Genomic DNA, 12,908 nt, shown 5'->3' with positions numbered 1-12,908 from the left:
GCTGTTTTTGAAGAGGTTTTTCAGAGCGATTCTAGGCATGTTTAGAGAGATTTTGTAAACATGCCTAGCATTTTTTTGAGCTTTTTTTGTGTAGCAGATTTTATATTTTGTTACAGTAAAGCTGTTACTGAACAGCTTCTGTAACGAAAACGCTTGGAAAAATTGCTCTGATCTAGCGTTTTTCAGAGCAAGTTTCCATACTTTACTTTGAGGCAGAAGCGCCTCATAAAAAAACTGCAAAAATGCTGCAAGACCAGAGTTTGCTTTTGGGGAAAAAACAAACTGCTCTGGTGTGCACCATCCCATTCATTAGCCAATCGGTTTTCCTCCCACAAGCGTTTAAAAAACAAAAAAGCTCAGAACCACTCTTGGTGTGCACCAGGCCTCAGAGAGGTTTATAAAGAGTTGCAATAAGTCTAGATCGCATGCAAATTGTATGGAGCTGGGGCCAATCAGATGCACTTCCTGTTGATCTCAATCATTCTTGTGGAATCTGTCCCATCGATTTACATTGGCAGAGCGTTTAGGGAAATCGCTTAAAAGCACTCAAAAAAACACTCTAGTGGGTTCCAGGCCTTAAGCTGCATACAGCTTGCATGTAAGCCAGAGGTATTGGCATCTTGTCAACCATATCTCCTCTGCATTAGGGACAAGCAATCACATGCCTATAATTATGAGTTGATGCAGGATTATGCTAATTTTGTAAACAAAGTTATGCAGATTGAAAATGGGTAAATCGAATTCCACCCAAGAGTAATTAATTACATTTTCAGGCGCTATTATGGTTGATGCAAGCCAGAGAGAAAATCCATAGGGAAATTCCACTAACATGATTGGGTGGAAAGCAACCTCTTGAACTGTTAGGTGGCAGATAATATACCTGTGCTATTCGGCCAATTAGGCCTAGTGCACACCAGAGCGGTTCTGCTGCGGTTTGCGATCCGCTTGCGGGTGCGGATCCGCTAGGGTAATGTATTTCAATGGGCTGGTGCACACCAGAGTGGGAGACATTTTGCAGAAACGCATACTCCCGGGCTGCTGCAGATTTTGGATTGCGGATGCGTTTCTGCCTCAGTGTTAAGTATAGGAAAAACGCAAACCGTTCTGAAAAACTGCACTTCAGAGCGGTTTGCCAGGCGTTTTTTGTTACAGTAGCTGTTCAGTAACAGCTTTACTGTAACAAATACATGACATCTACTACACCAAAAACGCTTCACAAAACCGCAAAATGCTAGCTGAAACGCTACAGAAAAAGCGTTTCAAAATCTGCTAGCATTTTGCGGATCTGCTAGCGGTTTTTGGTGTGCACCAGGCCTTCGAGTGCTTCAAGTTGTAGACGTTGGAGACCTGTTCCGTATGGACTTTAAATCAGGCTCACCTCAACTACACTAGCTCCCATTTTCAAGCTGCATAAATGTACATACAATATCCTGCATGAATTTGGAATTATTTGCATCTCACTGACTAAAGCCTGGTACACACTTTCAATTTTGGTTGGCCAATCAATTACAAATGTTCTCGCCTACATGTAGTATTAGGGCTTACCTGCACAATCTGCTCATGGTATTCAATATCTGTTGAACCTCATACTACATGGAGTTAATAAGATTTCGGCTAGGTTCACAGTGGTCCGTTGCATAACGCATGTGCTATGAGTGGCAACAGCACTGGAGACTGGACATACAGTTCACCACACTGCTAGCATGCCAATGTGAACATTCCATTACAATACAATCACATTGCATTTGCTATGTGATTTTATACTGTATTAGTATCAATGCAGTGCAACGTATCAGAGTGAATGGAGCCCATTAACGATACAATTGCCTGCACGATCGACCGGCCAAGCTGATTGTTGCGACCGATTGTTTGTGCCCACAAATGGGAACGAAAGCACAATCGCTCTGATTGTGCCCAATGGAATTGATCTGAAAAACGGATGTGCTGATGTGAACGTACCATTGAAATGTAGTTGCATTGTCCGTTGCTATGGAACACAAAGGCTGCAGTGTGATAGGAGCCTTATAAAGCATATAACCCCGGTACGTGACAAGTCTGTCAAGTATCAAAATCTTTTTAAAGGCTGGAACCTAGTACAGCGATTTTTGAGTGTTTAGGTAGCATGATAAATCGCTAGCGATTTCCCTAAACGCTCTGCCAATGTAAATGGATGGTGCAAATTCCACAGAAGCGATTGCGATTAGCAAAATCGCAAATGCAGGACATGCAACACTTTGTTAGCGTTTGCGCTTCAATGTAAAGTATATAATCACTGGCGTAATCGCTCATCAAAACTTGCACGGAGCGATTTTGCTAGCGTTTTGAAGTTAATGTACACTGTAACAAAATTAAAATTAATAGAAAAGACCCACCAGACTTTAAAAGGCTAATCGCTACACAACCGCTGGCAAATTGATACACTTTTTAAAATTGCTCCCTAAAACGCTCAAGGAATCGCTTACAAACTGCTCATACGAAACGCTAACTGATTGCGATTGCGTTTTGCAGTGGGTTCCAGGCCTAAGTGAATTATTCTAATACTCCTTACCTGGAGGTAGGAACTGTATAAAAATGCGTTTTAATATAAATCGCTAATGGAAACAGAACAAATGATAATTTACGTTGTATACTATTTGAATATTTGTTATTTGATTCCATGCAGGGATAGGTACTTATCCGTTAGCCGGGCGCATCCTCTAGGTGGCGACAAAACTCCACCAGAGTTACATCTTTCCCTACTATCCATGTCGGCCTGGAGGGGGAATAGTAATTAGCGCCACCTGCCGGATGCGCCCGGCTAACGGATAAGTACCCAGGGATATTATCTGTTTATATGTTACCATTTACACGAAAGTAACACTGACAGCATGCTATTTGCAAATGTTGTACATTTTAATAACAAATATGCTAATAAAGATGGTTTTGAAACTAAAATATATAACTATAAGATCCATTGGAGTGCATCAATGTTTTTTTGCCTTTCTGCTGTAGAACAACAACAACGTTAGGACATTCCATATGCAAAAAGCTTGCTGAAAAGAAAATGAAATAAAAGGAAGTAGGAAGCAGAGGTAAAATGAGGTGTGAGATGAAGGTCAGAAAAAGATTGCCAGAGGGATATTTCTAGAAAGCATTTGTTGATGAGGGAAATCCCCATGATAGTCTTATCAGCCTGACATTACTTCAAGTAATATTTCTGTTACACAATACATCTTTATATGAACTCTGCTGCAGGTGGCTCAGGAAACTCCTCAAGCAAAACTTCCCAGCTCTCTGAGAACGAAAAGCCGATCACAACATTTTAAAATCCTACGAGGAATATCAAAGAAAATAAATAAAGCCCTCAAAATGTATAACTTACAGTGTTAGGGCTTGTTCACACTAAGAGCGATTTCGCTCTTTTTTTTTTTTTTTTTTTTTTTTTTTTAGTGCTGGCGATTTTAAAAATCGCCTTAAAAGCACTAGTGCAATGGTCACATATGTGAGTGTTCTCACATAAGCGATGAGCTTTCTATTCAATCGCAAACGCAGCTACTGCACCATTTTCTGAGCGTTTGCGATTCAATAGAAAGTAAATATAGGGAAATTGCAAAGTGCTTTAAAAAGCTTTGAATTGCTATTTCCCAAGCGCTTTCATGAAGAAATGCATTGTAGTTATTCATTTCCAGGGCAAAGCGTTCACTTTCTGACTGACGTCAAGAAGTGAAAAAAAAAATTAATCACTGCACAAAAGTGTTTAGAACAGCGCTTTTCTAAGCGAAAAGTGTTAAAAAAAATAGCTATATAAAAATCGCTCAGTGCTTGCAATTTATAATGTGAACAAGGCCTTACTGTGACACGGCACACTTCTGAAGTCCACTTGAAAGGTCTGAAGAAGAAGGGGTGGCTTTAGCCCTTTCCAGACATGTTACAATAAACAGAAGTTTACATTACATGGTTTCCCCATGTATTGAATTTGCACCTCACTCCTGCCAACTCTTTTATTCACCACCAGCTTCCTTTATTCACCACCAGAGTGCAGGTAACACTCGTGCTGGAAGATTGTGTGCACAACATTCCCTCCAAAAAGGGAAGATACCACTTAAAATCACTTACACGCCAAAACCTGGTGAGGAAAAACAACATACCTCAAGAAGCTGGTCCACCTATTCTCTCTGCAGGGGTCTTCTTCTTGCCCTTATAACAGCAGTAAATCTCATCTTCCAAAATGGCTGCCGAATTCCCCCTCTTCTGGTGGCAATGAGCACTACAAGGCAAGACCAAGGGCTTTTGACTGGAAGTTGCAGGGCAGATGGCTCTGAAGAAAGTTCACTCTTGTTGCAGGTCTCACAATGATGTCTGGAAAGTATAAGAAGGTGACTGGTGACCAGTGGGACCCTTCCTTGTGGAGGTGAGAATCCAGTGTCGGACTGGAAGGTGGAAAAATTGAGGAAATCCACCTGCTGGCCAAGCAGAAGTAACCCTGTGTTATCACTCCCAATAGAAACCTGCAGCAAGTCTTCACTGTGAGCAGCAATACCTGATTAATGCTGCTTAGCCAGCAAGTGGATTTCCTCAGCTTTTTTCAGCTCCCAGTCCGACACTGTGAGAATCCGTCTGTCTTTCTTCCTACAATAAGACATTTGCCTCTAATCATAAAGCATTTCCGCATGCGGTAATGCTCAAAACAGCTGACTTTACCGACCATTTAGGAAAGTGTCAATTCATAAAATCTGTTTCCGCATGAAAAGCTGACATTCCTGAGCAGTGCGGGAAATTACTGCCTTATGCGGTGATTATCTCAACACGTCACTACATGTCAATTCATAAAGATTAGAGCAAGCGGAATGGGAACAGAATATACCGACTGTTTAGAAAAGAAGAGAAGCATGCAGATAACAGCCAAGCTAATGGGGACAGACCTCCCAGGCAGCAGCAGTGAGAACAGAACAAAAAAGGCTTTTGGGAATACCCAGGCTGTGTTTTTTAACCTCTTGGGTACCCGTTTTCAGATAAATTGTACATAAGAAAGCCTGCATGTGTAACATTTCTTGAAGTTCTTCTAATCTGCGGCAATTAAATAGATTGTTTAGAAAGACTATTAGACAGTAGACAGATTCAGAGAAGATTCAAGGCAAGGAGAGGCAGTTTTTAAAAAAATGCACATCTAAAGGGAAGTTGGGGCTGCCTCCTTTAGGCCTCTTACACAGTAAGACGTTGCGTTTGATGCGACGGTAAGGTCGCATAACGTGCCCCTAATGCAACGCATTGAAAGACTATAACTTGGACGTTAGTTAGCTCTGCGTTTGGTGCGCCGTTTTTGTCACACAGTGATAGAACGAAAACAGCGCATGCGTTAAAAAAATAAAAAGAAAACATTACTGAGCATGTGCAAACAGTCTAACGCAGCTAAAAACGTGTATAACGCATAGCATGCAGCACTTTCATTTAGGCTGGTTTCACAGTGGGACGTTAAAGTCCCACGTTACAGCAGCCAGTAACGCAGCCTAACTCACAGCACTGTAAAATCAATTGTGCTGTTCAGTGTCCATGTTGCGTTATATAGTAACGCAGCACGTTTAAACAAAGTGCTGCATGCTGTACGTTAGACTGCTCGCACATGCTCAGTAATGTTGGAGGAGGAGGTCTCCCCTCCTCCTCTGCAGCCAGCTACATGGCTAATTAATATTCACTGCACTGCAGAGACTAGTGGTAGGACTTTAGTGTTGTCCGGATCATGAACAAATTGTTCATTTGATCCGGATCTTTTTTGTGAGTCGAATCATCCGGATCATCACAATGAAAGATTCGGTTCACAGTGGATGTCTGTCTGGAAGAAACAAGAACATGTAGAATGTACAGCGCAGGGAAAGTCCTGTCCTGCTAGTCATTTCACCCAGTCTGCTTCCCTAGTAAAATGATTTGGTTCAAAGATCCGGATCTTTTCAATGATCCGATTCAAATGATCCGAATCCTTAAAAAGATCCGGACTTCCTATCACTAACCTGGAGCGGCTGCTTTGAGAGCTGCATACTGCAGCTCAATCTGACATCCAACTTCAACACCACCATGCGTTGCGTTAGGGGCACCTTATGCGACCATAACGTCCCCTAAAACGCAACGTCTTGGTGGGAAAGAAGCCTTAAAGAGAACCCGAGGTGTGTTTAAAGAATGTTATCTGCATACAGAGGCTGGATCTGCCTATACAGCCCAGCCTCTGTTGCTATCCCAAACCCCACTAAGGTCCCCCTGCACTCTGCAATCAGACATAAATCACAGTGGGCTGTGTTGACATCTGTAGTGTCAGTCTCGGCTGCTCCCCCGCCTCCTGCAGAGCTCTGCTCCCTGCCCCCGTCCCTTCCCTCCAATCAGCAGGGAGGGAAGGGATGCAGGCGGGGACTGGAGTTCTGCAGGAGGCAGGAAGAGCAGCAGACTGACACTATAGAGATAAACACAGCCAGCTCTGACAAGCTGTTTGTCAGCAGCGTGGCTGTTATTTATGAGGGATTGCAGAGTGCAGGGGGAGCTTAGGGGGGTTTGGGATAGCAACAGAGGCTGGGCTGTATAGGCAGATCCAGCCTCTGTATGCAGATAATATTCTTCAAACCCACCTCGGGTTCTCTTTAAACAATACCAGTTGCCTGGCAGTGCTACTGATCTCTTTAGCTGTAGTAGTGGCTGAATCACACACCTGAAACAAGCATGCAGCTAATCCAGTCTAACTTCAGTCAGAGCACCTGATCTGCATGCTTGTTCAGGGGCTGTGGCTAAAAGTATTAGAGACACAGGATCAGCAGGAGAGTCAGGCAACTAGTATTATTTGAAAAGGAAAAATCCATATCCTTCTCAGTTTAGGTTCCTTTTAATTGTCCCTCCCAACTGCTCACAATCTAATCCGATACATAGGCTGATGCAGTGTATGTACGTAGTCTAGAGCTTATTTGGGGTGGGGGAGAGGGTTAATTAAAATAAATAGGTTTTTTTTTTATTAAAAAAATCAATTTTAATTAAAATAAAAAAAAAAATTGCAGCAGCAATTAGAGACCACCAAAAAAAAAAAGCTCTATTCGTGGCGAGAAAAGGAGGTAGAATTCAATTGGGTGCCAAGTCGTATGACTGAGCAATAAATCGTTAAAGTGGCGAAATGCTAAATTGTAAAAAGCAAAAAAAATAAATAAAAATTGCCTGGTCACTAGGGGGATATAAACTTCTGGTCCTCAAGAGGTTAGACATTGTAATAACCAAGACAGATGGGCAAATAAAAATGTAGCACATTTTATTTTAAAACTACAATGGACAAAAACTGAAAAATAATTTCTTCATTTTTTATTATTCCCATTCATTTGCATATAGAATAAAATAAAATAATTCCATATATAATAAACTGACATACCCTGCTGGTCCTTTCTGGGGGACAATGTGGGAGCAGCAGTCTGCCCAGCAAAGACCACCAGGGTATGTCAGTTTATTAGGTACTATTCCGTTAGCCGGGCGCAACCACCAGGTGGCGTTAATTACTATTCCCCCTCCAGGCCGCCATGGATAGTAGGGAAAGATGTAATTCTGGTGGAGTTTTATCGCCACCTAGTGGATGCGCCCGGCTAACGGAAAAGTACCGTTTATTATATATGGAACATGGAATGTGTGGATTGATGTAATCTAACCTTGTGAAAATAAACTAACCGAGAAGAGCCTTGTGAGTAGTGTCGGATGTTCTTGTTTCTTCTGGTGATTGGAAATACTGATGTTTTTTGATTAATCCTGAGCACACGAAAGTCAGTACCCCATTAACCCATCCCTGGAGGTGCCTCCCCCAATGCTGGAGACCGCAGTGCCGGTGGCTGTATTTCTGTGTTCAGGGCAGTTTCTAGGCTAAATTTCACCCAATTCGAGAGTCAAAAAATCCCCCCCCCCCAATCAAAGCTGCTAAGTGAAATCATGCCAAAAGGCTTCTTGAAACCAACTCACCATATTTATTTTATTTTTAATTTTTTTTACTCTGCGTCTGACCACCTGCCCAGGAAAAAAAGAGCGACCCCTCCACCCCCTAGCCAGGGAGTCACAGTATGGTGGTCTGACCACCTGCCCAGGGAAAAAAAGAGTGACACCCCCCCCCCCTAGCCAGGGAGTCACAGTCAGACCATGGTGGTTTGACCGTCAGACCACCATGGTCTGACTTTGACTCCCTGGCTGTGGGTGGTAGGGGGGTGCTCTTTTTGCCCTGGGCTTGTGGTCAGAGCCCACCATGGTCTGACTGTGACTCCCTGGCTGGGGATGGGGGGTACTCTTTTTGCCCTGGGCTGGTTGGTGGTCTGACCACCAGCCCAGGGCAAAAAGAGTGCCCCCCTACCCCCAGCCAGGGAGTCACACTGTTAGACCATCACCATGGTGGGTTCTGACCATCAGCCCAGGGCAAAAAGAGCGCCCCCCTCCCCCAGCAGCCACTTCAGAAAGAGAGAGGCAGTGCAGTACATAGACTGCCTGCCTTACTGCCTACTTACCATGAGGTCCATCTCATGGCAGGTGGAACTGGAAGAAGGCGCCGGGCCAGGATCGGTGGGGGTCGGGCGGGGGACCATGGAGGTGCTAGGGGGCAGTGGCAGCAAGGGCCAAGGCACACACTAGCAGCAGTGGCAGCGAGGAGCCCGAGTCCGACTGGCCAAAAAGACTCCACCTTCTGGGGCTGGGCTCCGCCGCACACTGCTGCTGCACAGTAGGAGGAAATGTCCGATCGATGTCATCGCGCGGCCGCTCCTGTCACGTGACGTCAACACGCAGGAGCGCCCAGAAGGATCTAGGAAGCCGGTAATCGCGCTGGTGGACAGCTCCTCCTGCCTCTCGCTGCACTGCGTCCGCGCGTCACCGGCTCCTAACAGTGACGTGACGTCACATCCTTCTGCCTGGCGCCCCCCAATCTGTCACTCTCATCGGCGCCCCGTTCAGCAGAACCGGCTGAACGGGGCAAAAAACGGCCCTGTGTGTTGATATAGAATAAAATAACTCTTAGCAAAATTTACACAGCTTCAGTTTTGTTTGACCAATCAATGACCAAAGTTACCACTTCTATGTAGTATGAGAGCTTACTTACACAACCTTTTCAAGTAGTATTCAAAATCTACTACATGGAGGTGGTAAAATTGTTCAGTGATTGGCCAATCAAAATTGCAGGTGTGTAACAGGCTTTACACTTCTGCCTTCAGGGCTGGAACCCACAGGAGCGCTTTTGGCAGCGTTTTGGCAGCACTGCGATACGCTAGCAGTTTGCCAAAACGCTGGGCTAATGTTAATGGATGGGGCAACTTCCACAGGAGCGTTTGCGTTTCCCAGAAATGCAAACGCAGGACCTGCAGCATTTTGGGAGCGTTAGCGTTTCAATGTAAAGTATTGAAACGCTAGCAGAAACGCTCAGCAAAACCTAAACTGAGCAGTTTTGCTAGCGTTTTGCGGTTTAGCACACTGTAACAAAATTAAAAAGAATTCACAGGACCAATCAGGATAAAAACGCGAAACGCAAAACGCTACACAACCGCTGAGGAAAAAAATACACTGTTGCAAAACGCGACCGAAAACTCGCATGAATCCGCTTGCAAACCGCTCAGGCAAAACGCTAGCGGTTGCGTTTTGCGTTTGCGGATTTCAGTGGGTTCCAGGCCTCACAGTTGCTTCCTACTTCTGGAGGTAAGAATCCAGTTTTTAACCCCGTCCTCGCCACAGGTTAGCTTTTAAGCATTAAAGGGAACCAGAGACGAGGGAAAGCTTAAAAATGGAAAAAGAGGTTATACATACCTGGGGCTTCCTCCAGCTCCATAAGCCTGGATCCCTTGCTGCCGTCCTCCGCTGCCTCTATCGCCGGTATCGGGTCCCGTCACTTCCGCCGGACGCGACCAGTCTTCCGCATCCACAGGGGCTCCCGCCGGCTCTGTACGCATGCGCCAGCGGCAGTACAGAGGGAGCGCACTGTGCTTGTGTCGACTGGACGAAATGACGGGACCCGGTACCCGCGGACAGAGGCAGCAGAGAAAGGCGGCATGGGAGCGATCCAGGCTTATGGAGCTGGAGGAAGCCCCAGGTATGTATAAATCTATTTCTTCTTCGTCTCTGGTTCTCTTTAAGTGACAAAACATCACAAAATTCCTCTCCACTAGCTATTCTTCATCTTGACATTCACCTCACTTCACATACTGTATGTGTAAACTAGTGCTACAGAATACAGAGTACACCTAAGAAACACTTGCAAATTAAAAAATGTTGCCATCTAGTGGACATGACTGAATAGTCACAGTTTTCTGAGTTGAAAGACATGCATCCATCAAGTACAGCTTTATATACATATACACTTGAAAGATAAATGAAAGATTTCAGACCAATTTTACCCCCTTCCATGTAGTATGAGAGCCATACTCTACACAGTCTATTCTATTGAGCTGAACTCCCCATCAGATAAAAATCTTTGCAAGATGCTGCACACATTCAAAACATCAGTATCTGCAAAATATGTGTTCCTGCAAAATGCATTCATAGTCTATGATATCTGCAGATCCTCATACACACCTTGTTTAACAGACATTCATCTGCAGATCAGATCCACCAGGATGGATTTTCAGATCTGCAGATGATTGTCAGATATGCAGATGAATGGCAAGTATAAATACACCCCTATCAAACATCTCAGGTTCCTTTAAAGGGGTTCTGTTAGGGGTTTCTGAGGAAAAAAACAGACCCTTACCTTGGGCTCCTATCAGCCCCGTGCAGCGGTAATGTCCCACGCCGTCCTCTTCCCATCTGCTGTTCTCCGCCGCCGGCCCCGGTCTAAGCGGCATGGGATCGAACTGCGGCTGCGCTGCAGTGGCCACGCACCCGCTCGCTTCCGCCTGCGTCATCGGAAGCTTACTGCGCAAGCGCAGTACAAGGCTCCGTTGTACTGCGCCTGCGCAGTAAGCCTCAGATGACGCGAGCGGAGGCACGGCAACGCGCATTATTCGTCTGTGTGACAGACGAATAATAGCCCGGTGCCGGCTGCGGGGAACGGCAGATGGGAGCAGGACGGCGTGGGACATTACCACTGCAGGGGGCTGATAGAAGCCCCAGGTAAGTGGCAGTTTTTCTCCTCAGGAAGCCCCACAGAACCCCTTTAAAGGCTAATTTCACACTAGGACATATCATTGCTTTGCGTTATGACGTACTTATAAACCAAACAACATTTGAAGCAAAAGTACCTTCACTGACTTATATTGTGCGGGTCAACATGTGCAATTCTAGCAATGTACTGCATGATCTACATTAGAATAACGGAATCTTTTGCATCACATCTCAACTGTTGCAGTGTGAACTGTTAATAGACTTTGGCTACTTTCACACTGATCACAAACATGATGCTATTACATTGTAATGAAACATTCGATGTGCTAGCAGTGCATGCAACACACAATGCAAATTTTGCCCTCCGCTGCGATCCTGTTTGTACAGGGAATGCAAGCCCCCGTGTGAAAGTAGCCATCAGGGTTGCTCGTAAACTACGCCAGCGCGAATCTACGCATCGTAGTATGCAACTACGCATCGTAGTTCGTAGGCGAAGTTTAAGAACTACACGTACGCATTTCCGTGTAGTCGTAGTCCCGCTATGCGAAGCTTCGCCCGCTACGCGTAGTTGACGTATGTATTGCGAAGTCAACTACGCGTGCGGTAACTGCATTTATATGGGTCATTGCGCATGCGCAGGAATTTTATTGCCCTTTATACGCATACAATTCCGCATTGGATGGTGGAATGTATGCTTATATTAGTTTATGTATACGCATAGTTAGCAGATTATTGCGGAAATTTTTCCGCATAAGGGCACAAGCGGTCGCATCAACTACGCTACGCACTACGTGAAGCTTGCGTATTTTAACGCGTAGTCTACGGTATGCTATCGTAGCGAAGTGGCTGATTTCGGAGCCGTAGATTGCGAAGCGTATTTGCGTAAAAATACGCGTAGTTCCAGCGTAGCGAAGTTGCCTGACTATGACCATCCCTGGTAGCCATAGGATTTCGCAAACCCTGCACAGGATAAATGATCAGCAAACTGGTGTTATTTGGATTCTTTAAAAAAAAAAATTCTTCTGTGTAGTATATATTTTACTACAATGGGTTACTGCACCAGGAGAAAAACAAGCTCAGATGTACAGTACACCAAGTTGTAAAAAGGTTTTTTTTACCTTATGGTAAGAAGGGTGAATGGTGAAGAACAAGAATCCCTATAATAAATAGAATCAGCAATACACTATAAAATGTGCAGCAAACAGAATCAAATAATCTATAAACGTTCACAGAAATATATATATATGGAAGTACTTACTGATTTCTCCCAGGAATATGAAGTTCTGAACAGTATTAGTCCATCTGAGTACAGTGCAGACTGCTGAAAACACATAGAAAGTTTGCAGTACTGAGTTCAGACAGGTACCTTCTCTATAGATCCAGCCCCTTACAGCTCCCCCCACCACAGATAGAGAGCAATGACTGACGTGAGAGCTGAAATGTCACGGGTGGGAGTATGTTAGCTCAGTGCTTTAGCCGATGCTTACAAAACCTATTTAATGACTAAATTCTCTCATGTTAAAAATGTTACAACGGTAATCTGAACCCAAAATTTTTTTTATGATGTCACTGAAATTGTCACCGTGGCTTGCTTGGGATTTCCAAAATGCATACGTGTACTCCTACAGAGCTAAGGGACAGTTATCAAGCATTGCTTCTTACAAAACAGCATAAGCAAAAATATTCTCTGTAGTAAAGTAGCTTTTGTCAGACCTACTGAACGCAGATGAGAGGAGCACTATAGCTGGACCTGGTACACACCATGCAATTTCCTGTCATCAACTGGTCGAATAGATAATTTTCAACAGGTTTGATCAGATTTCCGATCGTTTTACCTGATCGCTTTTGTA

General features: G+C 44.4%; 1 protein-coding gene across 1 annotated transcript in view; it reads right to left on the bottom strand.

Moving 5' to 3' along the window:
- TNFRSF9 (TNF receptor superfamily member 9) overlaps positions 1-12,549 on the bottom strand; it is a 73,407-nt gene extending 60,858 nt beyond the window's left edge. Inside the window, exons 1-2 of the mRNA XM_068240484.1 lie at positions 12,317-12,549; positions 4,128-4,338 (exon numbers count right to left, since the gene is read on the bottom strand). The gene's annotated coding sequence lies outside the window, so the exon portion shown is untranslated. The remainder of the gene's footprint in view (positions 1-4,127; positions 4,339-12,316) is intronic.
- Positions 12,550-12,908: the final 359 nt, after the last annotated feature.

This window comes from Hyperolius riggenbachi, chromosome 6, assembly GCF_040937935.1.
Source record: "Hyperolius riggenbachi isolate aHypRig1 chromosome 6, aHypRig1.pri, whole genome shotgun sequence".
NCBI lineage: Eukaryota > Metazoa > Chordata > Amphibia > Anura > Hyperoliidae > Hyperolius > Hyperolius riggenbachi.
This window is presented reverse-complemented; position numbering and strand designations above follow the sequence as displayed.